This window comes from Chenopodium quinoa, unplaced genomic scaffold (assembly GCF_001683475.1).
Source record: "Chenopodium quinoa cultivar QQ74 unplaced genomic scaffold, ASM168347v1, whole genome shotgun sequence".
In the NCBI taxonomy this organism is placed as follows: domain Eukaryota; kingdom Viridiplantae; phylum Streptophyta; class Magnoliopsida; order Caryophyllales; family Amaranthaceae; genus Chenopodium; species Chenopodium quinoa.
The window spans coordinates 3,404,569-3,419,940 of NW_018745324.1; the positions used below are offsets into that span (position 1 = coordinate 3,404,569).

Below are 15,372 nucleotides of genomic sequence, written 5' to 3' on the forward strand. Positions count from 1 at the left end.
TTTAGTCACCAAATTATACTAGTGTCATTCTAATTTACAAAGAACATAAACACCAGCACAATTATTTAAATATCAGTAAAAACATGAGCAAGTGGCATTCATTATGGTTGAAGATTATTGAAAAAGTCCTCACCCATAAACTATTTGATCATCTACTTTTGCAGCTATTCAGTATAATTTTAAAGACATCTAGTTTACTTTTACTGGAAATGTATTCAAGGCCACTTAAAGTAACTAGAATAAAAATTCAGCTTGCAAAACACTTAATAGTTGAAGGATTTCAGGGAAAAAAAACTTATTCTGTGATATACTTGTTTTTTTTTTTTTTTTTTTTTTAATTTACTTTGAGAAAAATAAATTCATCATATCAATTAAAACCCTCACATCAAATCAAAAATTGTAACGCCCTGACCTCTAATTCAGTTATTAAGAGAATCTTCGCAGCGGAATTAACCTAAAACGGTCGGGACGTCACTGCCGTAAATCCCTTACGAGATTTACAAGGCAACAATCATACTTAATTAACAAACTTGATTTATAAAACATAGTAATCTATTTATTACAAACATTATTCTTGATTTATTTTTATTTATTTATTTTTTTATAATAGCAAATCCTATCTTATCACAAACTTACTAAGTAGCTTAGTCTTACTATTGAAATTAAACAACTTAAAAATATAACTACTATTAAGTGATAACTGAAAGTAAAATCCTCGCTACTACTCGTTTCCATCATCCCCAGCAGTACCTAAAACATAAAAACATAAAAACGGGTGAGCCGAAGACTCAGTAACGAACTACTCTAGTAGTGTAACATCATTTCAACTCATTTTAGTTAGCAAAACAGGGAGAATGGAATATCTTAAAACGTTTAATAAAATTCATATAATAATACATATAACGTTCATATTAACATGCTAGTCGCTGGCAAGTATGACATGGCGGAACGTCTTCCGCGATGGGCCGGTGCCCATAACATAGAGCAGATGCTTGACATAGTTGGGCTAATGCCCCATGGGTACATGCATGATCGAAAAGTAACCTGTAAACATATACTGCCAGACGGACTAGGTCTTTCACTGTTATTTATCATGTTGTGTAACTTTAACATAAGTCATTCATAGATTCATGACATACTTTCGTAAGATCCAAAGATTAATAAAACAACGTATATCAATAAAACCATTCATATAAATCATTAAACTGAAGTACATTAATAAACACGTTCATCATCCCGCAAGTCATTAAATCCAGAGATATAAACAACTTTCAAAAATGACATCATGCTTTTATAAACACATTTTGAAGAGAATTGTGGGTACTAGCAATAGCCGTTACCTCGATTTACAGTCTGATAACCTTCCTGTTAGCCTTTATTCTATCGTTCTCACTGAGATCCGAGGTCCGATTCTTCTTGAAAATATAAATTATTGCATTTGTAGGAAAAATGATTAAAACTATACTCTTAAATTATTTTAGTATAAAATCAACAAACTTATTTCTAAATACAAGTAATACCATACGTAGCTTTATGACTCAAAGAAGTCATAGTTTTTCCACTAAATCATAGTTTTTCCACTAAATTATTTTTGTATTACAAGAAAAACAATACTAGATAACAAGATTTCTCTTTAAAGAATAAATATGAACATTGAAACAATACTAGTTATACCTTGGGCTAATTAGTAGTATACGAAGCAATAAGGTAATGGGTCTTAGAAGGCCATTTTCATTAGTTTGACAAGAAAGTTTACGAAAGGAGAAAAGAAAGTATATAATGAGTTAATGACACTAGTGAACGGTGGTGACATTTTATATATATATATAGAGTAATATGGTTGCTAGAATGAACTTGAAAGAAAGAAGAAGATAAGATCAAGATTTGCTAAATTGATAATCATGGGATTTTGAGTGACCAATTATATGGAAAGGCAAAATTAGACTTTGTATTATAAAGCTCTTAACCGTGAGGGGAATAGAGAAGCAAGAGGTGGGTTTTGTTTTCTAGTTGAATGAAGCAAAGTTTATCCTTTGCTCTTTTGTTTCTTAACGGTGAAGGATCAATAGCTTACAAGAAAAGATTATAAAAGTTTATTAAGTGACAAGATTATCACAGGAATTAGGCAACCAATGGTAAAGGAAACAATGAAAAATGAAATTGTCAATTCTTTTCTTAGTGGTGAAAAAGGGATGAACTTAGGAGGTGGATTTTGTCTCTTATGATAAGTAAGGGCATTTTGGTCATTTTATTTTCTCGGGTAAAAATACATATTTTGATACAAATCTTTAAACATTATACTGATCAGAAATAAGCTGTAAAATAATAATTTACTTTCCTTAAAATTAGCTTCTGAAATAATATAATATTAAAATAAAATTCAAGATTAAAACATTCGTTCTTGTTAAAACAGAGACAAAACTTTAATTAAGCTAATAAAATAAATATTAGCGTATAATAAATCAGGTTTTAAAATCTCGGGTATTACAAAAATAAACCACGTTTGATATCAAAGTCTCAAATAAGATCGCGAGGTGAACCAGCTCCAAAAGCAATTATAACATACTCTAAGCACCCATATACAACAAAAAGATTCACTAACAACAAAGTAGAAATTAAGAGCATAAAAATCAAACACAAATAAGTTCCTAATAATAAAGTAACAACCAAAGAACCATGACATAGAAAGGAGGAAGTAATTGAGATATCATTTAGTCTTTCGATTTACTTAAAAATACTATTGATTTACTTTTACTTAGTTTCTATCTACATTTGAAATTTATAATATAATAGGATTCATTGGGGCATTTTGTCGAACATTTAGTGTGCATTCGCTTGATTTTGCTTAAATTTTGATGAAATGTAAACACAAATTATTGAATACAAATAACAAAATTTAGAAATTGAATAGAAGTGAATTAGCCAAAATTTCGAGCAAAACTTATCAGTATCGAGCCATAAATTTCCTTATAAAAAAATTGAGCCTTAGATTGACAAAATAAAAAATCCAAAGAGAAGAAAAACAAAATGTTGAATTAATCATACCTGTATTTGACTGAAAATTTGAGTCACAATTGGGAAACTTGGAGGCTGGATTTGTAGAGAAATTATGTTCATGAGGAGAGAGAAAGTAGTATGAGTTTGTAAGAAGGGAAGAACGAGATTATCAATTTCCAACACAACACACGCAACTACATCTTAATCGTTAATTTTGCTCAAATCTAACGGTCTGTATTAGTTCTTATTATAGACTAGGTTCTCATTATAACCTGGTCATATATATATATATATTATATTATTTCTTTATGTTGTCTTACTAAGAATTAGGAATGTTTAGATTTAGCTACTCCCTTCGTGTTTTAATAAGTGTTACACCACTCCGAGAGCTCATAATCAACAACATCCCTGCAGTGTTAGATGGAGATACTGTTGAAGAACTCTGGGAGCCAGGCGTAGGATGGAAATGGGATAACTTTGCAAATTTACTCCCATCCAATGTCCTTTAACTTATAGCAGCTCACAAGGTAATGGAAAACTCTGATTTGAGTGATCTCCGTTAATGGAAAGGATCGAAAACAGGGGGCTTCTCGATTAAATATACTCTGACTATAATGAAAAATGATGAGCATGTTGAACAAGACCCCAAATGGGACTTGGCATGGACTGCCCTAGTTCAACAACAAATCAGAGTATTTCTTTGGCTTATCCTGCACAACAGGGTTCTCTGCAATGCTAACAAGCTTCTAAGACATCTCACTGATGATCCTAGATGCTTGAGATGTATGCATAACAAGGAGGAGACACTTCTGCACTTATTCCGTGACCGTCCTATAGCAAGAAATATCTGGAGAAGTGTTGGAGGGACTGCCTTTTATCAGTCCTTTTTCCAAGGAGACTTGCAAAGCTGGATCACTCGTAACCTCAAAGCTGATGGCTTAATTTTCTCTGAAAAAAGGCCGACCACCTTTGCTGTATCTCTATGGTGGATATGGAAATGGCAAAACTTTGCAATTTTTGGTAAAAATGCTGAAATTCCAATTGACACAGGTGGGTACTTAAGAGCCAAAATTGAAGAAACTTGGAAGGCATTTATGGGAGAATCTGAATCTGATGGACTTCATTCACACAGGCCTACCAAAAGGGAGGTGCTTGTTTGCTGGACTGCCCTTCCTATAGGATGGATTGCTTTGAATACTGATGGTGCAGCACGGGGTTCCTCTAGCCTAGCTGGTGGAGGAGGGGTTTTAAGGGACTGTAGAGGCCATTTCATTAAGGGATTTGCTGCAAATTTTGGTCGCTGCAATGCTTACAAAGCTGAGGTGTTAGCTCTTGAGTTGGGACTTCGACTAGCACAACAACAAGGCATTACCAAGCTAATAATTCAAATGGACAACAAGGCTTGCATTGAAGCTCTCCTAAATGACCAACTTCTAGGTGGAGAATGTGTCCACTTGCTGAATGTTTGCAGAAACATCATCAGCTCCTTTGATAGTAATATTAGTATTTTTCATTGTTATAGAGAGGGGAATAAAGTAGCCGATAGGTTGGCTAATGTAGGAGTCGTCCAAATTGAGGGAACCATGTATTTCGATGCCCCCCAATCGTAATACGTGAGACTCTTAGGGAGGACTGTTTAGGAGTTATTACTCCTCGTTTTGTTATTTAATTTTGTTTGTACTAGGCTTGGCCCTCCTTTGCATCAAATAAAAAAAAAAAAACACTTTCCTTTTTTGCAAAAAGCTACATTAAAAATATTATATATCCCTCCTCTTATGGTCCCCACCCAAACTCACTACTACTTTTTTTATTATATCTTTTCTCTCACAATAATTACTTTTCAATAAACTATTAACCTCACTATCTTTCTTATACAATTTTTTAATACTCCATCTACCCTACTTACCTCTTATTTTAATTAAGTCAATTAAATTGTCTAAAACTATGTGACGGTCAAACTGTAATACTTAAAAAAACACGGAGGAAATATCTGGGTTTTCGAGTACCTGGATTTTCGGTTAGACCCGACTCGGTAAAGGGTACTTGATTTCACCGGGACGGGTCATAGGGTATCCGACTCTAGGCTAGATATCTGCTGCAAGTAAAAACCCTAATCAAAGAACTATAAGATGACTTTCTTTTTAAAAAAAAAAAAAATAAATAAAGCATAGCGCAACTCCAATCATGAATTAAGTTAATCAACTATAAGATGGCTTTGAGTAAAACTCACAATTAATCATCAAAAACACTTGAATAAACAAAAAAAAATTGAAATTATCCTGAGTAAATTAGTAATAATACTCAATGAAAAAACTCTTATCAGAGCTAAAATGTAGACAAAACTTAATATTTAATTAATTGATTAAGTAGGACTAATCTCTTGTACATAATTTTATGTATCATTCATCGTATTTTGAATATGATCCTGAATGTGCTTAAATACTTCTCCAATTCGGGTTTTTTTTTTTTTGGTAGATCTTTCCATGTTGAACCTATCAATGTAGAATGGCTCACCTTTGAGATAATGACTATCATTGGCAAGTGGCCTACGGCCCATGACGATAAATTGGTAAGTAAAGTTAGAGAAAAATAAAAAACACTCACGAGTCATTGGGTACGCGTCAAGCATAAGGGACACTACTAGAAAACAGCTTAATTCCGACGGAAAAATTCCGTCGGAAACACCATGTTTTCCGTCGGAAACCGTGTTTACGACGGAATTCCGTCGGAAGGTATCGTCGGAAAAGTATTTGTAGGAAAATTGACATTTTACGACGGAATTTAGCGTCGAAAGAGGTTTTTATGGTTTGGAAAAGTCCGTCGGAAATTTTCGACGGAATCCGATTCTGTCGGAATTTCCCGACGGAAATTCCGTCGGAAATTTATTAAAAAAAACAAAAAAAAAGCCCGCACCACCAACCCCCACCACCAGCTACCACCAACCCACCCAACTAGCCCCCACCGCACACCATCACACTCACACCGACACCACCCCACTGCACACCACCACTCGCACCGACACCACCACACTCGCACCGACACCACCCCACTGCACACCACCACACTCACACCGACACCACTACACTCGCACCGACACCACTCCACTACACACCACCACACTCACACCGACACCACTCCACTACACACCACCACACTCACACCGACACCACCCCACTACACACCACCACACTCACACCGACACCACCACACGCACATAATAACCCCAAAACACCAAACTTCGCAAAACCCAACCCAACCCAACCCAAAACCCAGCCACCCCTAACCGAGCCCACACTACCCACCCCTAACAAATCCCCACCAAAACCCACACCACCCTGACCGAATACACTAACCAAGCCACAACCACCACGAAAATCACCATAATACGACCCAGACCACAGCCACCACCGAAAATCACCCAAATTTAGATCCACCACCATCGAAAATCATCCAAAAATTAAATAAAAATCAAAATTAAATATTAGAACGTACCTTAAGATAAAAAAACTTCGAAATTAACCACGAACTTGGTTTAACAAGGCCAAATTCGACCACGAAAACCCTAGATCTAGGATTTTCATGGTCGAATTTGACCTTAAAAACCATTAATTTGACTAACATCACCATAAACGACATAAAAGGAGGAGAGCTTGCTTGAGAAGAGAGTAAGGAGGAGGAGGAGAGGAGAGAGAAAGCGTGAGAAGAGAAGGAGGAGGAGGAGAGAGAGAGCGTGAGGAGAGAGAAAGGGAGGAGACAGAGAGCGTGAGGAGAGAGAAAAGGGAGGAGAGAGGCGGATTGTGAATGAGGGGGGTGGGGCGCCGTTTTAGTATTAGGGTTTTGGGGTTTTTTCCTTTTTTTAAAAAAAAAAAATTAAATTCCGTCGGAAACGGGTTATAATCCGTCGCAAATTTCCGACGGAATTAAATTCCGTCGGAAATTATACCATTTACGACGGAATTTTCCGTCGTAAATGGTATAATTTCCGACGGATTAAAAATCCGTCGTAAATTTACGACGGAATTTAATTCCGTCATAAATTTCGTACTTTCCGACGGATTTTCTTGTCCGTCGGAACGGTTCCGTCGGAATTAAGCTGTTTTCTAGTAGTGGGATGGCCCATGACCCGACCCGATTCCAGAATGTTTAATCGGGTTGGATACTTAACCTGTTTATTTCCCAAAATAGCAAAATTAATACCTAGCTAAAATGAACTAATCAACAGGTCGGGTATTTTGGAACACTCCTACTAAGAATATTAGAATATAATGACAACTCATTGGAATCAAATTTGGAAATCAAATCAAGCCAAAAAAAAAAAAAAAAAAAAAAAAAAAAAACCACTTATTTTAACATATCGGGTGAATTGAATATAATACAAATATTAAATAGTATAATTAACCTCTTTTCAATTCCCATTTATTAACTCTAAAGCCTACATATTTCAGTAATAATTTTGAGACTGAGATGGATACACAAGTGATTATGGTTAATAAGAAAACTTTGTATTGCTTGAGAGAGTGTTTACAAATTTGCTTAGATGATATTAAGAGCGAGACTTCGTATTTATAGTGCTCCATACAACTTGCAACATTACTCTCTAGAGTTTTCTTAATCTCTTTAAATGGTGGGTATTACACATATAATTTAAGTCCTAGATAATCACAGGCGACAGCCGACAAGTGAATTTTTTTATTTTTTTTATAACCCTAGCTATCTAGCCAACAGAATTCATATGTGCACCAGTTAGCTAGACTCGTATTTCCTATAGTTATTCATTGTAATTACGATCTACACTCTGATCATTGTCATAAACATGTGATTTTAGGTGTTGAGCAACTTTGATATTTCAAATCCTTGTTCATATGTGGAGCTTAACTAGAGTGTTTTCCTATATTAACTAGTAGAAAAAAGGCATTAGGCAGCGGTTCAAACCCGGTCTAAGGCACCGGTTTGAACCGCTGCCTATTTGAGGGGTGCCAAAAACCTGCTATTTGGCACCGGTTCAAAACCGGTGCCATAGGGTTTAATAGGCAGCGGTTAACCGGTGCCATAGGGTGAAATAGGCACCGGTTAACCGGTGCCTAAAACTGCTCTCCCGCCATTTTTTTTTTGGTGGTGGATAGTTTAGGCACCGGTTCCTGCCTAACCGGTGCCTTTTGTATAATTTTTTTTTTTCGTTTTTTTTTAATCGTGCAATAATATTTTTTAAAAAAAACCTGCAATAATAATAACCTGTAATTCCAGCAATTATATTAAATATAATAATTAATAATTTTATTATTATAATAACTAATAATAATATTATTAATTATTATATACAAAAATAATATTAGATACAAGAATTCAATTTTATATATATATATATATATATATATATATATATATATATATTCCCAAACGCAATACAAAAAAAAAAAAAAACAGTTGCTTACATATACAAATAATAGTAAGTACACATATATAATGAATAATAAGTTATATAGTTCAAAAGTTAACATAAATAATTTACAATTACAATGCATGCCATTTACATGTTGAAGGTGATGAAAGACGCCAACATGTCACGAACTTCATTAAGCTCCTTGATTGTCAACGGACCATCCTTTTGGACCTTGCAAAACTTGAAATACAAAAACATTATTTTAAAAATAATTAATTAGGCAAAAAATATGTATTTTATCAAATATTACCTATACGACTTCTATATAGCCCATTTACTACATTACTTATCAAATGAACTATTTCTTTCTCATAACATGTCAATATTGGATAGTTGTATGTGTGTAAGCCCTAAAATTGTATAGGAGAGCATTTTGTTAAGGTTTATGACGGTTTTTACCCAAAATGGCCCGAATATGGCCTATATGACCTTACTTTGCCCATTTCCTACATTTCTTATTAAATGAACTTTATTTATCTCATAACATGTCAATATTATCTATTATAGGTGTATAAGGAAAGAAATCACATCAAAAGAGCATATTAACACAAAATGGCTCTAATATGGCCCATATGACTTCTATTCAGCCCATTTTCTACCTTTCTTGTGAAATAGCCTTTTTGTTTCTCATAACATGTCATTGTTGGATAATATTAGGTGTCTAAGGCTAGAAATCACATCAATATAGCATTTCAAGAAGTTTAACAACGCATTTTACTCAACATGGCCCAAATAGGGCTTATATGACTTCTATGTAGCCCATTTTCTACATTACTTATCAAATGAACTATTTCTTTCTCATAACATGTCAATGTTGGGTAGTTGTATGTGTGTAAGCTCTAAAATTTTATAGGAGAGCATTTTATTAAGGTTTACGACGCTTTTTACTCAAAATGGCCCGAATACAGCCTATATGACCTTACTTTGCCCATTTCCTACATTTCTTATTAAATGAACTTTATTTATCTCATAACATGTCAATATTATCTAGTTATATGTGTGTATAAGGAAAGAAATCACATCAAAAGAGCATATTAACACAAAATGGCCCTAACATGGCCCATATGACTTCTATTCAGCCCATTTTCTACCTTTCTTGTGAAATAGCTTTTTTGTTTCTCATAACATGCCATTGTTGGGTACTATTAAGTGTCTAAGGCGTGAAATCACATCAATATAGCATTTCAAGAAGTTTTAGGACTTACCTCATCAAGCTGTTGAGTGTCCGTACAATGAGTCACAATGTGAAGCATGAATCTCATCACATACAAAGCACAATCAAGTCCATTCTCTTGTTGTGCGCACTAGCATATGACAAACAAATCATATCAGTGAAACATGCAAAGGAAATGAGCAAATATTTACTACCATAGATTTTCAAGATAATCACAATAATATCATGTAAATTATCAACGGTGTCTTCCATGTTGGACCCTTTGGAGCACGACAATGTAGCTTCTTCATAACACTGTAGTATAAAAAATACAATCAAATTTGATTAGTCGTATGATTACTAAATTAGTGTACCCATTGATGTCATATCCCTAAAATGAACGGACGTCATCCCTAGGACCGTACGCAAGCCACCGTACTGTATCGGTCACATTAGTATCATTCAATCCACTCATTACTCGTTCACGAAACCAATCAACAAATTTCTTATTATGCAACTGCATAAGTGCCCTTTCACCTTTGGATGGAAATTCGGCACGCAAACAAGCCATGTGCTCGTCTAAATATGGGTGCACATCTGAAACATGGTGCAACACATAAAGGTGTGTTTGTAAGAACTGATCTCGGTCTGGTGACATTCGTTTCGACCCAATTGTGCCATGACCATCAAGTCTACCTTCATGTCAAGAAGTAGAAAGACCAATAGGTTGAGCAAGGGCTATGTAGTCCGCCACAAAGTTACCTATTTCCTCACCCACTGTCCCTTGCATTATACTTCCTTCAGGTTGAGCTCGATTCCGTACTTTATCTGTAATGTACCCATGTGTCTTTCAAAAGGGTAGCACCACCTCATGAACACTGGACCGCACAACTTAATCTCACGCACCAAATGAAGAACCAGATGAACCATTATGTCAAAAAATGAGGGTGGGAAATACATCTCAAATTTGCACAAAGTCACAACCACATCAGCTTGCAAAGCATCTAGTGTACAAGGATCAAGAACTTTGCTACAAATTGTATTGAAAAACGAACAAAGGCTTGTAATCGTTTCCCTCACGTGTTTCGGTAGAATACCACGGATTGCAATCGGTGGGAAAACTTGCATCATAATGTGACAATCATGGGATTTCATACTTGTCAGCTTCAATTCTCCATTTAAGGTTACAAATCTTTTCATGTTAGATGAGTACCCTGATGGAACCTTAATGCCGTACAAACATGCACAAAACATACGCTTCTTGATATGTCTATTTTATATAGTATTTTACCCCCGTCCCTCGGTCATAATTAGTAGTGTTTTTGGTCCTTTGGGGCCACTTTTATTACTAATATGTGTTTTCTAGTGTTTTCGTAGTTTTGGTTAAGTTTTGCAGGGAATTGCACCTTTGGAGTATTTTCCCGGGATTTTTATGAAGCGACTACGAGCATCGGAGGAGCACGACCATTTTTGGAGCCCGAGGCAATTGGACCATGTATTCGAGACCCGAGAGGAAATATGGATTGGGCCGAGAAATCTAGCCCAAATCGAAGTCCAAACCTCCAAGATGAAGCCGGGCCCGATCGGGCAAGCTTACGCTCGGGAGATGCCAGCTGCCAAGGAGATGCGCGCCAGATCGGGTGAGCGTAGGCTCGATCGGGCGCAGCACTGAAAGATAGGCGTAGAAAAAAAGGCGTGCCCGATCGGGCGCCCCCTTCGCCCGATCGGGCGCGTGTTTTGTTAGAACCTGATTAAGCTTTGTTTATTTCGTGTTTTAGGGGAGATATTTATATTCTTTTTGTATGGTTAATGAATCACTTCTTTCTCTTAGACTTTCTCTCTCTACTTAGTATTTCTCTCTCTCTAGAATTCTCTCTAAACTCTTGTACTTAATTCCTTCATTAATTCCAGATTTGTTTTGGTACAATTTCTTCCCTTTCTAATTTCAGCTATTTTAATTGTTTTCTTGTTTATGTTTTCAATTGTTTATTTAATTGGATTAGTTATGATGATTAGTGAGTAGTTTAATTCTAGGGTTTAAGGGGATCCATAATTAATATGAAGGGATAGTTTGTTATTATTGATTGTTGATATTGCATGATAATTTCCTATTGAATTGTTTTAATTCTTTGCAATTAGATTATGAATCGAGCAGATGTAATTTGGTTGTGAATTTTTAGCAATATTGAATTGATGAATCGAGCAGATGTTGATTTAATATTAAAGGCTATTTTTAATAGGAACTTAGGTCTAATAAATTGCGAGAGCCTGTTAGATCCATGTTGGTTAATAAATTGCGAGAGCCTGTTAATCATGTTATTGATGCATTGTTAATTATTAATTGATTCGTTCTATCCCGGAATATTAATTATTGGTGAACCTGCGACCCTAGGTTTCCTTATTATTGATTTTTTTCTCCCTAAACTCATCCTTCTAGTATAGAATTCATATTTAAAATATTGGTTACTTAGATAATTTAGATTATAACAATTAATTAGAATTAAAAAGACTTGTTTCCCTGTGGAGTTCGACCCTACTTCCCTATCTACTGTAGTTAGTGATTTAGGTAATTATTTTTTATTAGGGGATACGACTTTACCCTGTCAAAATTTGGCGCCGTTGCCGGGGAACGATTTTATTTTTATTTTCTGATTATATTTTTGTAGTCTAGATTATCCCCCCTTTTTGCCTCAGAGAACATTAGTTCTTGAGGCAAATCTCATATTTGTTTTTAGTTCTTTGTTTATGCCTAGGTGTTCTAGATCAGGTGACATCCCTTTTGATCCTGAGATCGAGCGTTCTTTTCATAGGCAAAGGAGACTCTACAGACAAATTCTGGCGGGTTCTGAGGAGGACAAGGATCGAAGAGATCCTCCCACTGATTCTAGTGATACAGATATTCCTTCAGATTCAGAATCAGAGATGACGGCCCAGAAGAAACTCAGTGATTATTCGCAACCGAAGGTTACAGATTTCCCGCACCTTACTCCTACTCCGGCTCTAGATGGAGTTCAATTTGAGATCAAGCCCCAATTTATCACTATGATAGAGAGGAAGTAGTTCAGCGGAGCTAAGGGTGAAGATCCTAATCTTCACATCGCAGATTTCTGCCAATATTGTAACACCATTAGACAAACCGGGGTTACGCAGGACCAAATCAGGGAGATTCTTTTTCCCTTTTCTTTCTGTGGCAAAGCAAAATTATGGTTTAATGGTTTGAATAGAACTGCACTTGGTATTACTGACTGGGAAACTCTTGCTTTGAACTTTTATAATAAATATTATCCTGCAGAGAGAACAGCGGTGCTAAGAAGTGCTATTCAGAACTTCGCTCAAGAGGCCGACGAAACACTATATGAGGCTTGGGAGAGGTTCAAGGATCTACAGAGAGAGTGCCCCCACCACAATCTAGCACAATGGCAATTGATCCAAGCATTCTATAATGGACTTGGAAATTCTTCCAGATCAGTACTAGATTCGGCAGCTAGTGGGAGGTTTATGAATTTGAATGTGGATGATGCAGGACAGGTTATCGAAGACATGACAATACACAATTCCCAAAATGGGAATCCGAGGGGGTTTGCAAATAAGGGGAAACATAATGTCGATTCTGTATCCTTTTTGCAAGCTCAATTAACTTCTATTTGTCAAAAATTAGATAATCTTACTACTACTCCTAACTCTGTAGCTAATGTTTCTGCTGTTGCTAACCATGAAGCTTTTTGTGAAAATTGTGGAATTGTAGGTCATTGGGAGCAAGATTGTAGGAGCTCTATGGAACAAGTTAATGCCTTTCAAACCTATAGGCAAAATAACCCCTATTCCAATGCCTACAATGCCGGTTATAAATATCATCCTTACCTTACGATGCTAGCTAATATGCAAAAGCACATGGAGAGTAGGGATGCGCAAATTGATTCTATCCTAGCCCACAATAAAATCATGGACAATCAAATTGCATAACTTTCATCTACCTTACAATCCCGTCAGCAGGGAGCTCTACCGTCACAGCCTATCCATCCTACAGATCATGTTAATGCAATCACTCTAAGGAGTGGTTCCCATTATGATGGACCTCCTATGCCACAGGAAGATGGACCAGTTTCTAATCTAGATTCCTCTATATCAAACGGTAATCCTACTAGCCCTGCAGGGCTACAAAAAGATACTAACCCTACTAATGTTTCTGTGCAGGGTAAATTGCAGGATAAGAGAGGAGTTGTGCAGAGCCCAGTTATCAAGCTTCCATTTCCTAATAGACAACTGAAGAGTAAGCTTGATAAACAATTCGGTAAGTTTTTAGAGGTTGTGAAAAACCTGCAGGTAACAGTCCCCTTCACTGATTTAATCACTCAAGTACCTGCTTATGCTAAATTCATGAAAGACATTCTGACTAGGAAAAGGGCCTTTAATGAAGTAGAAACTGTAGCTTTCACAGAGGAGTGTAGCGCTTATTTGCAAAATAAATCACCTCCTAAATTAAAGGATCCCGGTAGTTTTTCTATCCCTTGTCACATTGGGAATGTTTTTATTGATAAAGCTTTATGTGATCTGGGTGCTAGTGTCAGTGTCATGCCATCATCTATATGTGCTAAATTAAATATGGGGGATTAAAAATTACTAATATAACTTTACAAATGGCAGATCGTTCGGTAAAATATCCCTTAGGTATTTTAGAGGACGTACCTGTCAGAGTTGGTAAATTTTTCATTCCAGTTGATTTTGTTGTTTTAGATATGGCAGAGGACACACAAATACCCATTATATTAGGTAGGCCTTTCCTCCACTCTGCAGGAGCTATTATTGATGTGAAAAATGGTAAACTGACCCTTTCTGTAGGCGACGATAATGTTACCTTTAATTTAGGGAAGGTTTTGAAAGGGCCTATGTTGGAGGAAAATTGTTGTTATATTGATACAATTGATATAATGGACAATATTTGTGTTGATAGCTTGCCACAGGTTCTTGCGAAGGATCCCTTGGAGGAAGTTCTCTGCGGGAATTTATCCAGCGATAATGCAAGCATTTGGGGTAATGAGGTACAAAATATTGAAAAAGCTCTTTCCTTAGAAGAGTTAAGCCCCAAGGAGACAATGAAGGTAGTAAATTTAGTTCAGGAATCAAAACCTGCAGAGGTCAAGAAACCTGAGCTAAAACCTCTCCCTTCTCATTTAAAATATGTTTTTCTAGATGAGCAGGAACTACACCCCGTGATCATCAGTACTGCACTCACTGACCTACAATCTTCCCAACTTCTAGGGGTTCTCAAAACCCATAAGAAGGCTATAGGGTACAGTATTGATGATCTTAAGGGTATTAGCCCTGATTTTTGTATGCACAGGATTCATCTAGAGGAAAATTATAAGCCATGCATTCAACCCCAACGAAGATTAAATCCAAACATGCAGGAAGTAGTCAAGAAAGAGGTGATGAAATTACTCGATGCAGGTATCATCTATCCTATTTCTGACTCCAAGTGGGTAAGTCCTGTGCAGGTAGTACCAAAGAAGGGTGGGATGACTGTGATAACCAATGATAAAAATGAATTAATTCCCACCAGAACTGTAACAGGGTGGCGTATGTGCATAGACTATCGTAGACTTAATATCGCCACTAAAAAAGATCATTTCCCTCTCCCCTTTATTGATCAAATTCTTGAGAGGTTAGCTAATCACAAATTCTTTTGCTATTTAGACGGGTATTCGGGATTTTTCCAAATTCCGATTCACCCTGAAGATCAGGAAAAGACCACCTTTACATGCCCTTATGGCACTTTTGCATA

General features: G+C 36.2%; 1 long non-coding RNA gene across 1 annotated transcript; it reads right to left on the minus strand.

Moving 5' to 3' along the window:
- Nucleotides 1–337: 337 nt before the first annotated feature.
- LOC110712691 lies at nt 338–3,235 on the minus strand. The gene is made up of 4 exons (XR_002509671.1): nt 3,046–3,235; nt 1,675–2,567; nt 1,341–1,415; nt 338–750 (listed from the first exon to the last, which is right to left on the minus strand). It is a non-coding gene; the product is annotated as an uncharacterized LOC110712691 (long non-coding RNA).
- Between the last annotated feature and the right edge of the window lie 12,137 nt (nt 3,236–15,372).